General features: G+C 33.5%; 1 protein-coding gene across 1 annotated transcript in view; it reads right to left on the bottom strand.

Annotated features, from left to right (window-relative positions):
• The window catches only part of LOC100372131 (dihydropyrimidinase-like), a 47,630-nt gene extending 31,438 nt beyond the window's left edge, over positions 1-16,192 (bottom strand). The window contains exon 1 of the mRNA XM_085501135.1: positions 16,115-16,192. The gene's annotated coding sequence lies outside the window, so the exon portion shown is untranslated. The remainder of the gene's footprint in view (positions 1-16,114) is intronic.
• Positions 16,193-16,448: the final 256 nt, after the last annotated feature.

Genomic DNA, 16,448 nt, shown 5'->3' on the forward strand with positions numbered 1-16,448 from the left:
CCGAGACCAGGATCTTGAACTGAAACAGAGAGTAAACCAAGACATCATCGATATGGCAGAAACTGACGGCCAGAAAGCAAACAAGAAGCGTAAGGGCAACAGAGGACAGATGACCAAACAGATTCACAAAGCCGAAAAACTCATGCAAAAAGACGAATTCCTGACATCCGATAAAGATTTGATGACTGCAACAATACAAGATATAAGGCAACGTCTAAAGACCATTCAAGAATGCGATGACAAAATACTGGATGTATACGCCAAAATATTCGAAGAAGCAGATGACTACGGAATCAAGATAAACGAAACTTTGGTGCGTTTTCAAAGCTTTCTAGAGAGAAACACTGAACAAAGACCAGTAACAGAGACACCCACATCACCCGATACTTCGATGACATCAAGAACAACAAGAACGGTCAACCTACCCAAGTTACAGTTACCAACGTTTGAAGGTAACATTCTGAAATGGACCACGTTCATTGACGCCTTTAGGTCGTCCGTAGATAATGACTCTAGTCTGGAAAACATCCAAAAATTCCAGTACTTGATGACACAACTAAGTGGTAAAGCAGCAAGAACTGTCAAAGGTCTGCAGTTAACCAACGCAAACTACTCAGAAGCACTGACACTCTTAGAACAAAGGTATGGTCAACCACATAAGATTATTTCTAGCTACATGAAGGCATTATGGGAGCTACAACCACCCGATAATTCTTTATCAAGTATGACCAATTTTTACGACAATCTAGAAACCTACATTCGTGGATTGCGATCTCTTGGTAAAAAGGAGGATTACTATGGCGATCTACATGTTCCGATTATTTTCGAGAAGTTGCCTGCAAATACAAGAACCCAGATTTCACGCGAACATGGTAATAACGCCTGGTCAATAACAGAATTGAAGAAAGCCATACACAAAGAAATCCAAGCTAGACAAGCGGGTAATCCGATAGAACAATTCAATGAGCAACACGCCACTGAAAGATATTCACCCTCTACAACATCTTTTCATGTTGGATACAAGTCGAACAGATCTTCCGATTTCAAGCCTAGACCCATCAAATGTGCATACTGCAAAGCCGCCCACTCAGCACATGCTTGTGAAATCATAATTGGACCCGATAAACGTATGGCTATAGTGAAAAGAGACAGATTGTGCTTTAATTGCTTAGGACACCATAAAGTACATGAGTGCAAGTCTAAATATCGCTGTAAATTCTGTCACGGGAAACACCATTCTACACTCTGCAACAATGCTAAGAAGACACCCGTGAAATCACAAACTTCCGGTATTGAAGACACACGTCAAACTGACACCAACTACCAGTCCAGTATTACTTAAAACTGTCTCTGCGACTATCTCCAGTTCAAGAAAGGGAACTTCTGTCAACATATTACTAGACGAAGGCGCCCAGCGCACGTTTATTACCCAAGATATAGCGGACAGACTTCAGATTGACACCCCGAAATGCCGAACAGAAAACCTAAATCTCGCTACATTTGGTGCTAACAAGACGACTGTTCAAGCAAGACCTATTGTTCGTATCACCCTACAAACAAAGCAAGGACCGGTTTCCATTGAGCCCTGGTTGTACCAAGAATTTCCACTCCAGTCACTAATTACGTGAGTGTTACTGTTTCTAAATAAGAGTATCTACAAAAACTACCACTCGCACCTCATGTCGAAAAGGACACTTTCGAAATAGGGCTTTTGATAGGTGCCGACTACTATTGGTCCATTGTGCAAGATAACGTGATTCGGGGTCCTGGGCCAACTGCAGTTCAGTCGAAATTGGGCTATCTTCTATCTGGACCGACCAACATACATACATAACAATACATCAGTTATGAACGCTACATGTTTAAAGGTTATGGTAGACAGTACTAAGGACGAACTCAATTTCTCGCGATATTGGGACTTAGAAGCCATCGGTATTTCTCACAAAGAACACTCTCGTCAGACTGATTTTGAAGAGTTCAAAGAAAATAATTTGACCCGCACCAGGGATGGCATATATGTAGCTAGTCTACCATGGAAGGAAAATCATAAAACTGTACCCCCTTGAAGTACAAGATGTTAGTTTTAACAGTTCGTCCGTCAGCGATACAATTTCAGCGACTCAACGAACAACAGACAATGTGAAAACAACGCGTCCAAAAAGAATGGCTGCACTCAATGCAAAGGAATTTATTAGACTCTCGAGTTGAGACAATATGTAATCTGTATATCGTACTGTACTGTAAACAGTGTGCTTGACATTAGTTCGTTTGTTGTATCTAAATACATTCGTTTATTTTTAGTTTATATTTTTAATTTACACATTCTCTATGTACTTGTATTCACATACGTATTGAATTTATACTACTTTCTTTGGATTACCGCGTAGACGTTCGAATTGTTATTACATTTTCTCGTGTTATTGTTTCGATATTTGTATTAATTCTTAATTTTCACTTTGATCGTTTATTATCTCGCCGGCCCGGAGTGTCAGAAAATCTGTGTAGTCGTAATATCTCAAACGCTGCGCCATCAAACAGACTCTTACCGCATATTGTTCATGGCTGGTATTAGTAGATGGATTACGCAACATCCTGTGTGTAGATAGTTTTAATGCCGCCTTTCATGTCTGAATTTATATTTAGTATTAGTAGTAGTTGTTTACTTCAATTGTATAAACAACACGTGTTAATTATCTCTGTATTACTGAGAAATAAATCAATTCTTCTTCAGGTTTGAAACAGTCAACATCGCTTTGTTTTACTCTCTCGCACACACACATACATCGAACCTTTTCCCACAACTTTGAACAAAATGAAAGCTACATGTGTGTCTGACAATTGGTTAAGGACACAGAAAAATAAAAATGAATAAAAATAAAAAACAACAAATTTACCAGTAAAGTTTCAACAATAAAATCAAATGGCATATAAACAAAATGAGCACAAGGCATATCAAATGTAACATTACTGTATGCGAACTTGATCTGTTAGGTGGCTGCTCCTACTATACTAGTAAGTAAACACTGGTTCAGCAATCACAATTGATCAAATAAATAAAGACCACAAACACCCATATGACAAAAATAACACAGTCATGTTTATATGCACAAGTATACTGTAATGGGCATGCTGTTAACAGTTAAACAACACAGATAAGCTGTTTATCCCATACACATAAACCACAGTACACCATTATTGAATTCTATTCAATGCACTCACTTGTTTCATTCTTAACACTGGATACAAGCAATGAGGAAACTGAATACTGTCAATCCTTAACTTCTTTACACTAGTCGTTATTAACATGACAATGTGTCAATACCTTGAGGTATACAGGGACAATGATCTTGTAAACCTGAACCTGTAATCTGAACTTCAGGAGTAAATATTACTGCATTCTTTTTGAATGCAGACCAAAAAACAGATACACCCGTCATATGCATTACAGGTTTTTCATATTAAATTTGTAAAGTTGTGGAATACATGTACTTCAATAATAAAGCCAGGATTCTATTGCAAGATTGGTGAACCATATGTGCACCGCATCGTCAATGACAGAAAAAATACTCTGTATGCATTGAAACAACTTGATTTCACAAGAGAAATATGTTCCGGGATTTTTAGAGTCTTGAAATTATGTAGCATTGATCATTTCACTGGCAGCATCGACTTTCAAATGCCCTCAATTTATCAGATCTCAAGAATATCCAGCAGTGGGAATTTCATGGTTGTCATGCATGTTTACAGGTAGTGTTAGAATGACGCATAGAACAGAAACTCTGACCCCCAACTGTATTCCCTCCACACATGAGAGATGATGCACTTCTAAAAATTTTTAATTACATATAAGGAAACAATAAAAAACATTTGTGTTTCTGATCACTCACAATTATGAAACCCAAATGTCCACTATTATGACTAACTGCAATTGGTGGTCATTCTTGATTAATCTTAAATGTTTATTAATAAGCATGAATGATTCCATTGGGAAGAAAAATAAATTAAAATTTGATAAAATGAAAACCTTACATGTCTACCCAAATACATTATCCTGTTACTATAATCATAATTTTATTTTTTCTTGGCCCAAATTAACGATATCCAAGAAAACGTGAACTGTGCGTACTGAAAACGTCCTGATGGCAATGATAGACAAGTACAGTTCAATAATATATTTATTAAAAAGGGGGCATGTGAATGATGCAAAGGTTTTAGTTTATTCGCGAGTGTGACGAAAAGCTGAAAAAATAATCATTGGAAAAATCTCAAATTAACATTACATAGAAACACTTGTGTGCATTGTGGTGATACCATCATGCATCTGACTTCACAATACACTATAGGAACACCACAATGCACCATGAAAGCAGCAAAACGTGTATGACATCATTCATTTAATAAACATCTTTAAATCTAGATTTTAATGTATCACTTTGTTCTTTATTTTAATCAAATATTTTTTGTATTAACCATTATATAACTTACGTCTTACAAATTACATTGTACATATACTTTATTGGAGGTGCCCCTCTATTAGGCATGATATATCATACAACTCCTGGACATTTTGGTGAAAGGCAATGTTTATTTATGCAGAATAATGCAAATATGCAAGTATTCCAGAGCCCTGCCCCCTCCCCAGTAAAATAAATTAATATCAGTGTATACATGTACGTCATTACGTGCAATTATATTAGTCAATCACAGGACAGAGTTTTTCAGATGTTATCCAAATTCAACAATCTATCAAACACTATGCAATGTATGTTTATTGAATCCAATTACGTCGTCTTCAGACAGTACTGAATAATATATTAAAAAATTCATTGGCATTATACTCCTAAGCCTATGCAGGCAAGGTGTTGTCCAGGGTAGTGAAATAACAATAAGACGCAAGACTGTTGATGCGAGTGAGCGTCTCACATTAATCACATAGAAAAGTAGCAGTCAGACAAATGGGAAATTCGAGTCTGGACAAACCTTGCATATATTGGTTTTCAATATTAAACCCTCATATTTCAAATCTAAGAACAAAACAAAGTTCCACAGTTTGACAACATGTCGCATTCAATAGGTTTCCCAAAGCATCGCATGTTTAAATATATTGTTCATTTACTCAAAATTTGAATATCAATATATTGTAAAACAGGTTGAAATAACTACATGCCATCTAGCGAAATTACCTCAATACATGAATTAACAGAATTTTAATTTAGCTAAAGTACCAATAATACCAACTTTATGAGAATATATTTTATTTTAATTTAGTTTACATCTAGAATTAGCCAAGTTAGCTGAAAAAACATGCCAGTTAAAAGACATGTTTTATACAAATGTAGTATATTAACTACTACACGCTCCAGATACTATGTGCAGATATGATTCCCTGGTTTGATGGCATATTAGATATTGTTGCAGATGAAGTCATATTTTTAAATTATCATTTACTGTTCACTGAATTTTTTTTAAATATAAATATTAAATATAAGTGAGAAAAATAAAAGTGCATGTATACACGTAATATGTAAATAAAGGCGAATCTGTCTGACGATTTTAACAATGCAGATCCCAGGGGAAACGCATGAGTCATTGAACGTGAATAAATTACATGGCAAAGAGATCTGTTATGAACAACCAGGGACAGCACAGTACGTCTACAATAAAGGTTGCCCCAGACACAAACAAATGACACTAATTTAATAATATAGAAACGAGTTAGGAAAATAAAGAAATTATTTTTTTTTTTTCCCAGGTGAGAAAGCATCTATGACAAAATTTGTGCTGGGATGATTCATTTTTATTATATAATAAATGGCTGAGTGGTTAAATGGTATGAGTCATGAACCTATATCAGATGAGGTTACCAGCACCTGCACATTGTAGAGCAACTGAAAACCAATAATTGTCGCTGTTAGAAATATTCATTATTTTCAAATTTGAGAGTACCGGGGGTATTCACCAGAACACCATTTCATGAAAGCAACTGCAAATCCCTAGCAGGTGAAGGAGTTCATTGTTATTCTCACTGCTGCAATATTTCATGATTTACCACCCAGATTTAAACATGAAAAATCGGCTCTCGTCGGCTTATGGTATTGAGTATGAGTGGAAATATTGACAAGGTGTGGAATACATTGAACAGTTGCAATCAGATTAAAAGATCGTTATCTGGTGATATCACTAAACAATCGCCAAAATAGACAAGTAACTACACATACAGCTATGTGTAACCATGACAACTATGTATCCATTTTCTGACAATAGATACATAGGTCATGTGTTGCAGGGTTTCAGAAGTGAGACGTTTTTTGCTTGTCACTGCACATGTTATGATTTCATGTAAACAATGCATTTTATACAAATTACATATGGAGCATGGGAATCATGTTGTGTGCTGTGTCACTGCGAGGGAGCTTAACGTTGTACCTGGTAGACGTGAATTGATGATCACTATCAACATTCCCTAGTTTGCTTAGTCATCATTCAAATTAAGTTCAAAGTTGAAGATAAAGCTACGAGAGCATCATTGGGTAGATTGTCATTACATGGCCAAATTGTGCGTTGCATATTTCACTACAACAAAATGTCTACACTAATAAACCTATCATGATGAACTCCTATTACGGCAAGACTCACTCTGAACGCGCCGGACTTGCTCCAAATGCAGCAGACTCACTCTGAATGCGCCGGATTTGCTAAAAGAATGCAGCCAAATACTATAAACTGTTAAATTTATTAATTTAAAAACAAAAAAAGACCAGAAAACATGGGAATTTATGTCCATTTGTTCTAAAATTATGAAAAAATCAAAAAAATACCCCTCCACACTGTCTACTAATGTCGACTATTTTCTATGATACGTGAAATTTGTGAAAATAGAGTATGCAATTGAAATAAGAGTACAACAGATGAACTATAATTACGATATAGCAGCTGATATAAACTGCAATGAAAACAGTTTGCATTTCACCTACTCAATTATTAACAACAGCATTTCAAACATCCTTCCTGGAGTAGTGAATGCACAGAAACAGCATTATACTCGATAAAAAGAGCAGAACAGGATAGTATTCAATATTTACGTGTACGTCTAAATGATGGGAGGGAAAGTGGGCATGCCATTCATTAAAACCACATACATTTTTGTACCTGTGGCATAATAGTCAGGTTTGACATCACATACACTGACACTGTATTATTACAGCGTGACCTCTCAACACAGGTCAAATGGTCAATGGAGATGCATTACTATAACCATTTGTACAAAGATAAGAAAATTATAACTAATGCTAGAGAATTTAGAAACACTTATAAATGTTGAGTAATAGTATGAATCATACTTGATGGTTGCTGGGTAAAGTATCAGGAGCAGCAAAAAAAAAAAAAAAAAAAAAGCCTTGTTATGCTGTATCAACCCTTTTAAAAGCCAGTCAAATTTTGTTACACTTCACAAAAAATCAAGCTGTGCAATTTTTCCCATATTTTTTTCACAAATTTGATTTAGACCCTTATAACTTTTGAGAAATTATGTCCATTTTGATCAAAATTTACAAAGAAATCATAGAAAAATACAAAAAAAATGTTTAATTAATATGTTGTACCAAATTTTAAAGGGAACAATGATGGTTAAGATTCCTAATTCACTACAACAGTAATCAGTTTCCCAAAGATTTTGACCCAAAGGTTCAATCAAGAGAATACATGTAAATGGCTCAATTATATTATTTCATGAACAGTTTTTAAGAAAAGCATCATCTTTTTCTCCCCAAACCAAAATTATGGTGTAGCATTTTGACAACATTAGACCATCAAGATGCCGTTAAGGAAACCCCAAAACGGTCAGAATATCTTATGTAATACACAAGTTAAATTTGCGATGAAGATCATTCTGAATAAAAATCACAGGGAGATTTTATTTAAGGCAACAAGTTACTCTGGTGAGACAGAAATTAAATATAAATTTATTAATTTGCTTAATATTTAGAATAAAAATATTTTTTTTTTTTTTTTTAAATTTATCGATCCACTATAAAATCAGTAGATCATTTCTAAATGTAATTGTTGAGACCACACTGCTGAACTTTACTATTCCTAGACATTTTTGTGTCGTTAAATACATAAATTATATAAACCTGGAACTTGCAATGCTTGCATAATGTCATCAAATATTCAACAGTCAACTAATTATATTTAGTTATATGTTGTCAATGATAAGGTAATAAAAACAAAGCATGGTTCAAACGTATCAAATAATATTGTAGTAATATAATCATGATACTAAAAAAACGATTCCAGTCAGTAACACTGCGCCAAACATGTAAATCAAGCAACAGACAGTCTACTTTTATTAATAGCCTTGGTGACCTCATTGTGTTCTCTGCACAATACATGAACTCATCTGACCATTCGTGCATGCCTTAGACATGGATGGAAACTCGCACAGAGCATACTCCATGCTCTCAATTAATGACGTGAATATAAGTAAAAATTAAATGTATATTATTTTTTTATAACTATCACCCACTATATTTATATTCAAACATGAGGGCCGAATATGACTGGTAAGATACAGATATAAGCTATCTGGTTTACTGAGAGCATAAAAATTGAACATCATAAGTGCTAGTCTTGACTACAATGTGGTATGACACAGAATTTGTTCAAAATAAAATCTTCTTGCATTTAAATATAATAAAATATCTTTTAATTTATTGGACAATTCTTTGCACTCTAATATAGTACTAAGTTGAGCTCCCTCCTGAAGGCAAGCCATTGGAAATTGTTCAATTCGGAAAAATATATGTAAAAATACAGATTGCCGAGAACTAAATTTCAAATGAAATTTAGTTTTTCCTTCTGACAAAGATTTGAATTTAGGGTTAGGACTTTCAAAACTTTCTAACAGAAAAAAGCAAGTTAACAGGACTGCTGATATTTTATTAATAAATTTTAGAAAATCACTATAGGGGTATACTTAAATTTAAAATTAATGTATCAGTCTGCATTTTTCATGAGAGTTTATACAATGTTGTAATATCTGCCAAACTCACTCAATATTTATTGTAGCATTTTATTCATACATAACATGTATTCACCTATACTTGTACTCTTGTACACCATTATAGGATAGTATTAATTTGATTTGAAGTTAGAATTCACTTGAGTAATGAAAATATACTTATTCATTTATAGCAGCTTAAGGAGTTGTACTCAACCCCCCCAAGATGATTGGATCCTATTACCCCATCAATTCATTGCTATATTGTATTCATAATGTGTATGCTTTGGGTTAGTATTTTTATTGAAAAAATGTGAACAATTGAACAATATTTACTGTACGATTACTTACAATAATTTGTTATTATATATATTATTATATGTTATTTTTTATCGTAAATTCATCCTGACGTTTCAGACTAATAAATCAACCACCTAGGCTTGTATACACTTAGGAATACTCTTAATTGAGAATCCAGAATGAGTAAATAAATGACTCTTTTCATCACTTCTGAAAGTGCAATAAAAAAAACTTATCCAGTTTAAAAGTTACGTAATGCCTGATGATATGTTGATATTGAGGCTAATAAAATATGCAAAATGTGAATGCAATGTTTCAACAAAATATTCCATTAGTTTTGTTTTTGCACAAAACCTTACATGTCATTATTTTTTTTTAATTTTAGCAGATTTATGGCAAATGTAGACACGAGTATAAGCAGCTAGTACCCCATAAAGCATTGCTGTTAGTACACTACATGTATATAGAAATGGTTAATATTTTTAACACTATGATATAGAGGTGATAAAGTTGTGTGCAGCTTCCATGGTTTCTACATTCCTCAACCTAAATATGGCACTGTTGCCACTTATATGAATGATCACAGACTTCGAAATAACGCAAGAATAGTTTGGAAATGTGATCATCCTTTTATAGTCAGAGGCGCGAGTCCTGAATATATGTATACACAATATAACGCTTGATTTATTTATGTACAGCCACACAAACAATGTATCTGCAGTTGCCAGGGACATCTATCAACACCTCTTGTAAACGAATACACCAAGATCCAATTATTAGGTGGACAGGCAAACTAAAATTGCTTACACATATAATAATTGTCCACATATTTTTTCACAACATATCCTTGGTACTTTTGATTCATCCCAAATACAAAATGTAACTCAGAAGTCTTCAACTGAGTGGGAAAAATAGGACTATATAACATGGTGAAAATCTTAAATTTAAAAAAACAATCTCAGCTCAACTAATCAGTATAATACATGTACATGCAGCCTACAAAATACTAGTCATTCCTGAGAAAAGTCATCAAAACATGAATGTTCTGTGAATGACTTTATTTTCACTGGCTTAAAACCACAATTTTCACTGATTTGTTATCAATAACAAGCAAAACTAATTGAAACCAATATTTTCAAATTTTTTTTTTATACACCTTCAGTAAAAAATAAATTGAACGTGAACATATTTTATGGGATTGCATTTCTTGAAAGTGATCGGAGAAAGGAAATCTGCGATCAAGATCCAGTTGTAAAAGGAAATCGCAGTGGAACGTCGCCCGAAATAAAGCTGACGGGATCAACACTAGGACGAATGTTGACAACTCCAGTAAAGGTTAATGAATTTCAGTAGTTTTAGTGGAATCTAAAGCTCTAGTGTGGAATGTCCGGGTTGTCCATACATCACATGAATGCAGTAACTAGATGCAATTACACACAGCACTTACTAAAAAAACATTACAACACATTATGTGCTGGCATGCCATTTATTTTGGTGCTTTAACAGTCAAATAAATGCCACACAGCACGTTGACAAATTAGGTGAATTTTAATAAAAACTTTATCAATGTGACTTTCAACTTTAAATACAATTGTTTTACATCTAATCTAATTTAAAAAGTAATTTATTATGTTATTAATAATTATAATTCAGATGTACAATCTGCAATAATTTGGAGAGAAAAAATATTGCCTACCTCATTGCTTAATTTATTTCGCCAAATTCCGAATAGAAAAAATATTTGCTGAAAATTTAGGATTCCAGCTTAGCAAAATTTAGAAATTAGTTGGAACACTGTTATGTGTGACTCTTATACAGAGATTTGACTAGACTCCAGTAGGTCAACATGTACCAATTCAAAAGATTACATGTGTAAAATTAATTTCTTACCTTGTTTGCATGACAGCATTTTATTAGAGCCCGAAAGCTCAAGTCTGAAAATTTTTTTGCATAATAGCATTCAGCTTCAGCCAGCTCGAGCTGAGTTTGACTTCAAAAAACTGAGTCACGACATGGACCGACCATGTAAACATGAACTCCATGTCAAGGGCACTATTCCAGCTCGACTGAACAAAATGGGCCAAACTTCGAAACAAGTTCGACCACAAGCGCAAGACCATTAATGTACAAAAGATAACAGGAGTTATATGGGGAAAAGAGCAATAGTTCGGCTCTGATAAAATGCAGCTTGTAAACGTAGCATATATAAATAATCAAGCATACCAAGAAATGCAAGTTTTAGTTGATGTCAGTGTGTTTCTAATACCGATGCGCTTCTAATAAAGCAAATACAGTAACCTTTAAGGGTTACACAACAATCTAACAATGACAATATTCATTTTTACAATAAAAATAACCAGTTGAAATTAGAGAAAATGTTTTTCTATAATAAACCAATGAAGATTGTGAGCACACTCACAATTAGTTGAATTATAATAAAAACATACAGAAACCCTGTGACATTACACTTTATCCTGCCAGCTCCATGCACTTTTATATTGACCAGATAAGGAATACACATTCCATTATACCACACCATGTATAGCATTTATCAGTACAGACACTATAAAGTTTAAGATCAGTCACAGTTTGGTTTGTCCACGAAACTAGATCATCTATGTAGTATTTATAATTTTTGGCATAACAAACCTAAAGAATTATTATTTATGAAATTATAATGAATATGTGATCAGTTTTTTTCTGTGTGTAATACAAATCTGATATTGAAAACTCTAAAAACAAAAGATAAACAATCACTAATTCATTTGGCAAAATATATCTTTGAGTGCTTCAATTTAAGAAGCGACACTCATAAACAAATACTACCAGTTGTTTTATTATATTTATAATTGATATAACTCGTTCATATACCTTTTCGGATTTGTTTTTCTAATTAGTCCTTGTTCTTCCTGTTTTTTTTATTTTACTATGCTTTCATTTTGTCTTCATTTGTATTTTTCTTGCCATTTTGAATGTATGTGAAACTTTATTGTATTTTAAAAATCCAGATCCTAAACAGGGTACGATTTCAATAAAGGCATTATTATTACATCATATTCTGCTTTCAGGGATTTGAATTCAGGTTTATTCTCCCTGTAGTAGGTGAAGGAAAATTACCAGTATCATCTTTACATACTGTTTTCCTATATTTAGCTATTATTTACATGCATACACATACACATACACCTCCCAATAACTAATATGACACATCTATACAATATCTTTAGAGAGAATTAATTGTACATATTTAGCTAGTGTAAAGAACCAAATTATTACCTGTGTTTTATTTTCACTTACTGTAAAATACTTTATTTTTACTGAAGGGATGATTCAGTTTTTTTCCTATATTTTACATTCAACTTGTCAAAAATCAGTTAAAATAAATTCCATACAACACCCCAAAAGTCTTTTCAGTGAAAATTAATTCCAGTTAAAATAAAGTATTTTACAGTATTTCACTGATAGCAAAACAAGCTAAATGAATATGCAGTGAATATGCAAATTTAACAATAGAAACTATTGTTTCCTTCACAAACCAGTGAAATTAATAATACATAGTGAATATACCTAACAAAATTAAAACTGTGAAAATTAAACCCTGTGAATATTTCTCCTTCTCTAAAGTAACCTAGTTTTCATGGATGACTATGATGTAAGATATTTACTAGTAAACTCAAACTGAAATATTGATTTGCTTGAAAAACCTGCAGCATAATCTAAACAGGATGATGCCTTAAGCACACAGATCCATTACAAACCTACAATAAGTAATTTTTTCTGAAGCTAAGGAACTAGTATTTTATATTCATAATGCTATAACTGAATAAGTTCATTGCAAAACTATATAAAGTAAAAAGTATCACAGAACACTTGCATACCTCAATACTGGTTTACATTTCAAACATGAAAGTCGATTCAATATATGGTTTAATTAGATTCTATCTTCCAAATGAGGCATAATTACCCTGGGTCAGCATGGTATACTCTGTGCACAAATGAGATGACCATCCCTGCTTTAAACATTAACTTCAAACAAACCTAGATAACCTTTGTGCTACACCAATCACGTGTCAATTTGACAAGGTCAATCTGCTAAGATCTTAGCTCAAAACTGCAGACAAGCCATTATGTACATACATGTCAATAATCCCACTAATTGATTCAGAGACAGACTTATTTTTAATTGAGCAGCTCAGCTGATCTTGCAGCACGGTTCACCAGAAGGTCAATGGTGTTCTATAATGCTCCTCCTGCCAAGCAGAATAGCCAAGTACTAACATGTCTTAAAACTTAATGAAGCTGAAAAAAACTTCTGCAATTGTGTGGAAGAAATATTGAAACTGCTGCAACAATAAATACCAGAAAACAAATCAATCTTGACATGAATACAAAACGAACACAACATAGATGATAAAATATGGATTCTGAGGTCAAAATGCACTATAAAAACTTGCACCTAAAAAGTCAGAACCAACAGTGACATTATTAAATGTCTAAAACTGTTCCCAAGAATACACACACAAAATTGTTTTGAAATACACATAATGTTGATAACTGAGAAATGTACATTGACAGACGTGATTTTGAATGATTTTAACATGCATTAAATTTTAATTTTGCAAGCAATAAATTTTCAGGAAAAATTCCAAATTATGGGACTGAGAAGTCGTGTAAATGGGAGACTTTAATTAAAGGAAGTAACAAAGAATGATGAAATTTCATTTCCTTACTCAAATAATGAAATCGTTAAATTTCAAAAAGAAAATACTAAACAATAACATGTATAATTTGGGCTATTGATTTAAAACTTCATCTAATCTATGAAAAGCTTAGAGGTGGTATCTGAATTTGTTAAAGTCAAATGAAATTACTGCCTGCGAAGTGATTACAGTCTAGCCAGTTACCATGTTATGAATCAATGAAAGACAACTAAGAGTGAATCACGAACCATTGTTGCATACAACTAATTCTGATTACCAGTAATTAGTATCCTAAATAGAGCAAGTTAGGTGGCCTTGGTTGGCAGACACATCTGTCAACTGATGACACATGGGATGTACTGGTAGTAAATAACGAGTTATCACAGCATTATGACAAATATTAAAAACTATTAATTTCATAGTGAATTACAACTACAGAATAAGAGTTAATTTTAGGATGTGCCATCATAACTACAACACAGTCAGCATTTGTTTAGTCCAATCTTGCTGATTACTAGGAAGGGCTTGTGGACACATTTTCATAAATATGAAACCCCAAAACTGTGGCAAGAGGAAGATATTGGGCCTCACAAATTTTACACATCTACAGCGAGTTTTTGATGAGCAGAAAATGTGTTTCATACACTGAAAAAAAAAATCAACAAGTTCTGGTTAGCTGACGTTTTCAAAGACCCAAAGTATAAAAATAGTTGGCCACAGCTGGTCAAATCCAGGTCAGAACACAGTACTAATACACTATTATTAGTGTATTATAATTTTAAGACATTTTCTCATAATTATAGTTTCTCACAATCCAAAGTACAGTCCAGATGAGAGAGTACCTGTGATAAAAATCTGTCTAATAAATTAAATGAATGCAAATTGTTTATGTGTAAAGTTTTTTTAAGACATACTATTCAAGAAACCTTTTACAGAATATAGTACAGCTAATATATAAATGGAATAAAAAGCTTGGCATTAGCAACAAACTTTCTATTTTATTTAAGTTCAAAGGCCTGTGGGAAGGGCAAAGAACGCTGACCCGACATATTGTAAATACAATACTACGTGCATATCTGACAGCAGTGAAATGCAGCGAAACACCATAACTTCAAGTGAAGCATTGGATGCCTTTCTTAGTTTACTGGGGGGTAAAACTTCACAAAAGAATGTACTAAAGACACTTCAATGCAAATAACAATAACAATCATGTAGCATTGTTATGTTAATGAGGCCATTAATGTCCAAGCTTTGGATGATAGAAAGGTACAAGCATAGATACAGTAGTTATTCATTTAAGTTTTATAAAATAAATAATGTCACATTTTTTTTCAATATTAACGTGGTACAGTGTTATATAGCCATAATTTAATAAATTGCATGTAGAACTGTTCAACTACCCAATCATACCACATTTAATTTGACATGGATGATCACCATAATAGCAATGATATGCTACCAGCACCACCAGTATGCATAGCATCGTACAAGGAAACATTATAAATATATGCATTTTGATCTCAAATATATCCTTAAAATTATATATTATTTTAGGGTTCTATTTCATCCCTAATATTCCAGAACGTTTGGGCATACAACACAACTCTAATTTATACACTTCGCATTTGATCGTGAAGATTGGATTTAAAAGCAAACAATCCATCTTCCAACGTGGTTGACTGACCTCCGTCCGACACCTATACCCATTATTAATTTGCCCGTCCCTATTATTGAGATGAGAGAATTTAAACGAGCAAAGCGTCAACCAGAATCATGTGACTTCAAGTCTCATCAAAATTCTCCCCTAACTGAATTCCTAGCATCCCTGTCAAAATACACAGCTTTCTCGTAAACAGGACTTCAGAATCAGCATGTTATCGCAACAATGGGTGAAACAGAGGCAGTCTTCGATGTTGCAGGCTTGACGCTCCGCCGACTTCACATCGAGCGACCACACCTGCCTTGTGTCAGATGAACGTGGTTTATCGGTTACGTTCAAGGGTATAACGTCAGATAAGCGTGGATACAGAAGTATATTGTGCAAATTACAGACATTGGCGTGTTGGTGTTATGATCAACTATTATATGTGCATTTCAATGTATCAATGGTACTCACCATTTTCTCCAGGTCAGGTGAATGCACGGAAGTCAATGTTTTCGCGCTTCTCTGAAGATTGAGGCCTATGCCGTAAAAGATCTTTTCACCAGGGGGAGTCACGCACATTAAAAGTCGCATCTACCAACAATGTTAATAAATTCAGATAAACAACTTTAACTTCACTTTTCTTTTATATTTTCATAGCACATAAATGTACATAAATTATAGATGATAAAATAGTAAGGTTTTAAAAGAGAATATTTTAAATGCATCTTGTTGAAGCTCACTTCAGCACAACGACAGTGTAACCCTGAAAAAAAACCTATCGTGTTCTTGCTATTAATCACTTGAT

The sequence above is a fragment of the Saccoglossus kowalevskii genome, chromosome 7 (genome assembly GCF_978046115.1).
Source record: "Saccoglossus kowalevskii chromosome 7, keSacKowa6.1, whole genome shotgun sequence".
NCBI lineage: Eukaryota > Metazoa > Hemichordata > Enteropneusta > Harrimaniidae > Saccoglossus > Saccoglossus kowalevskii.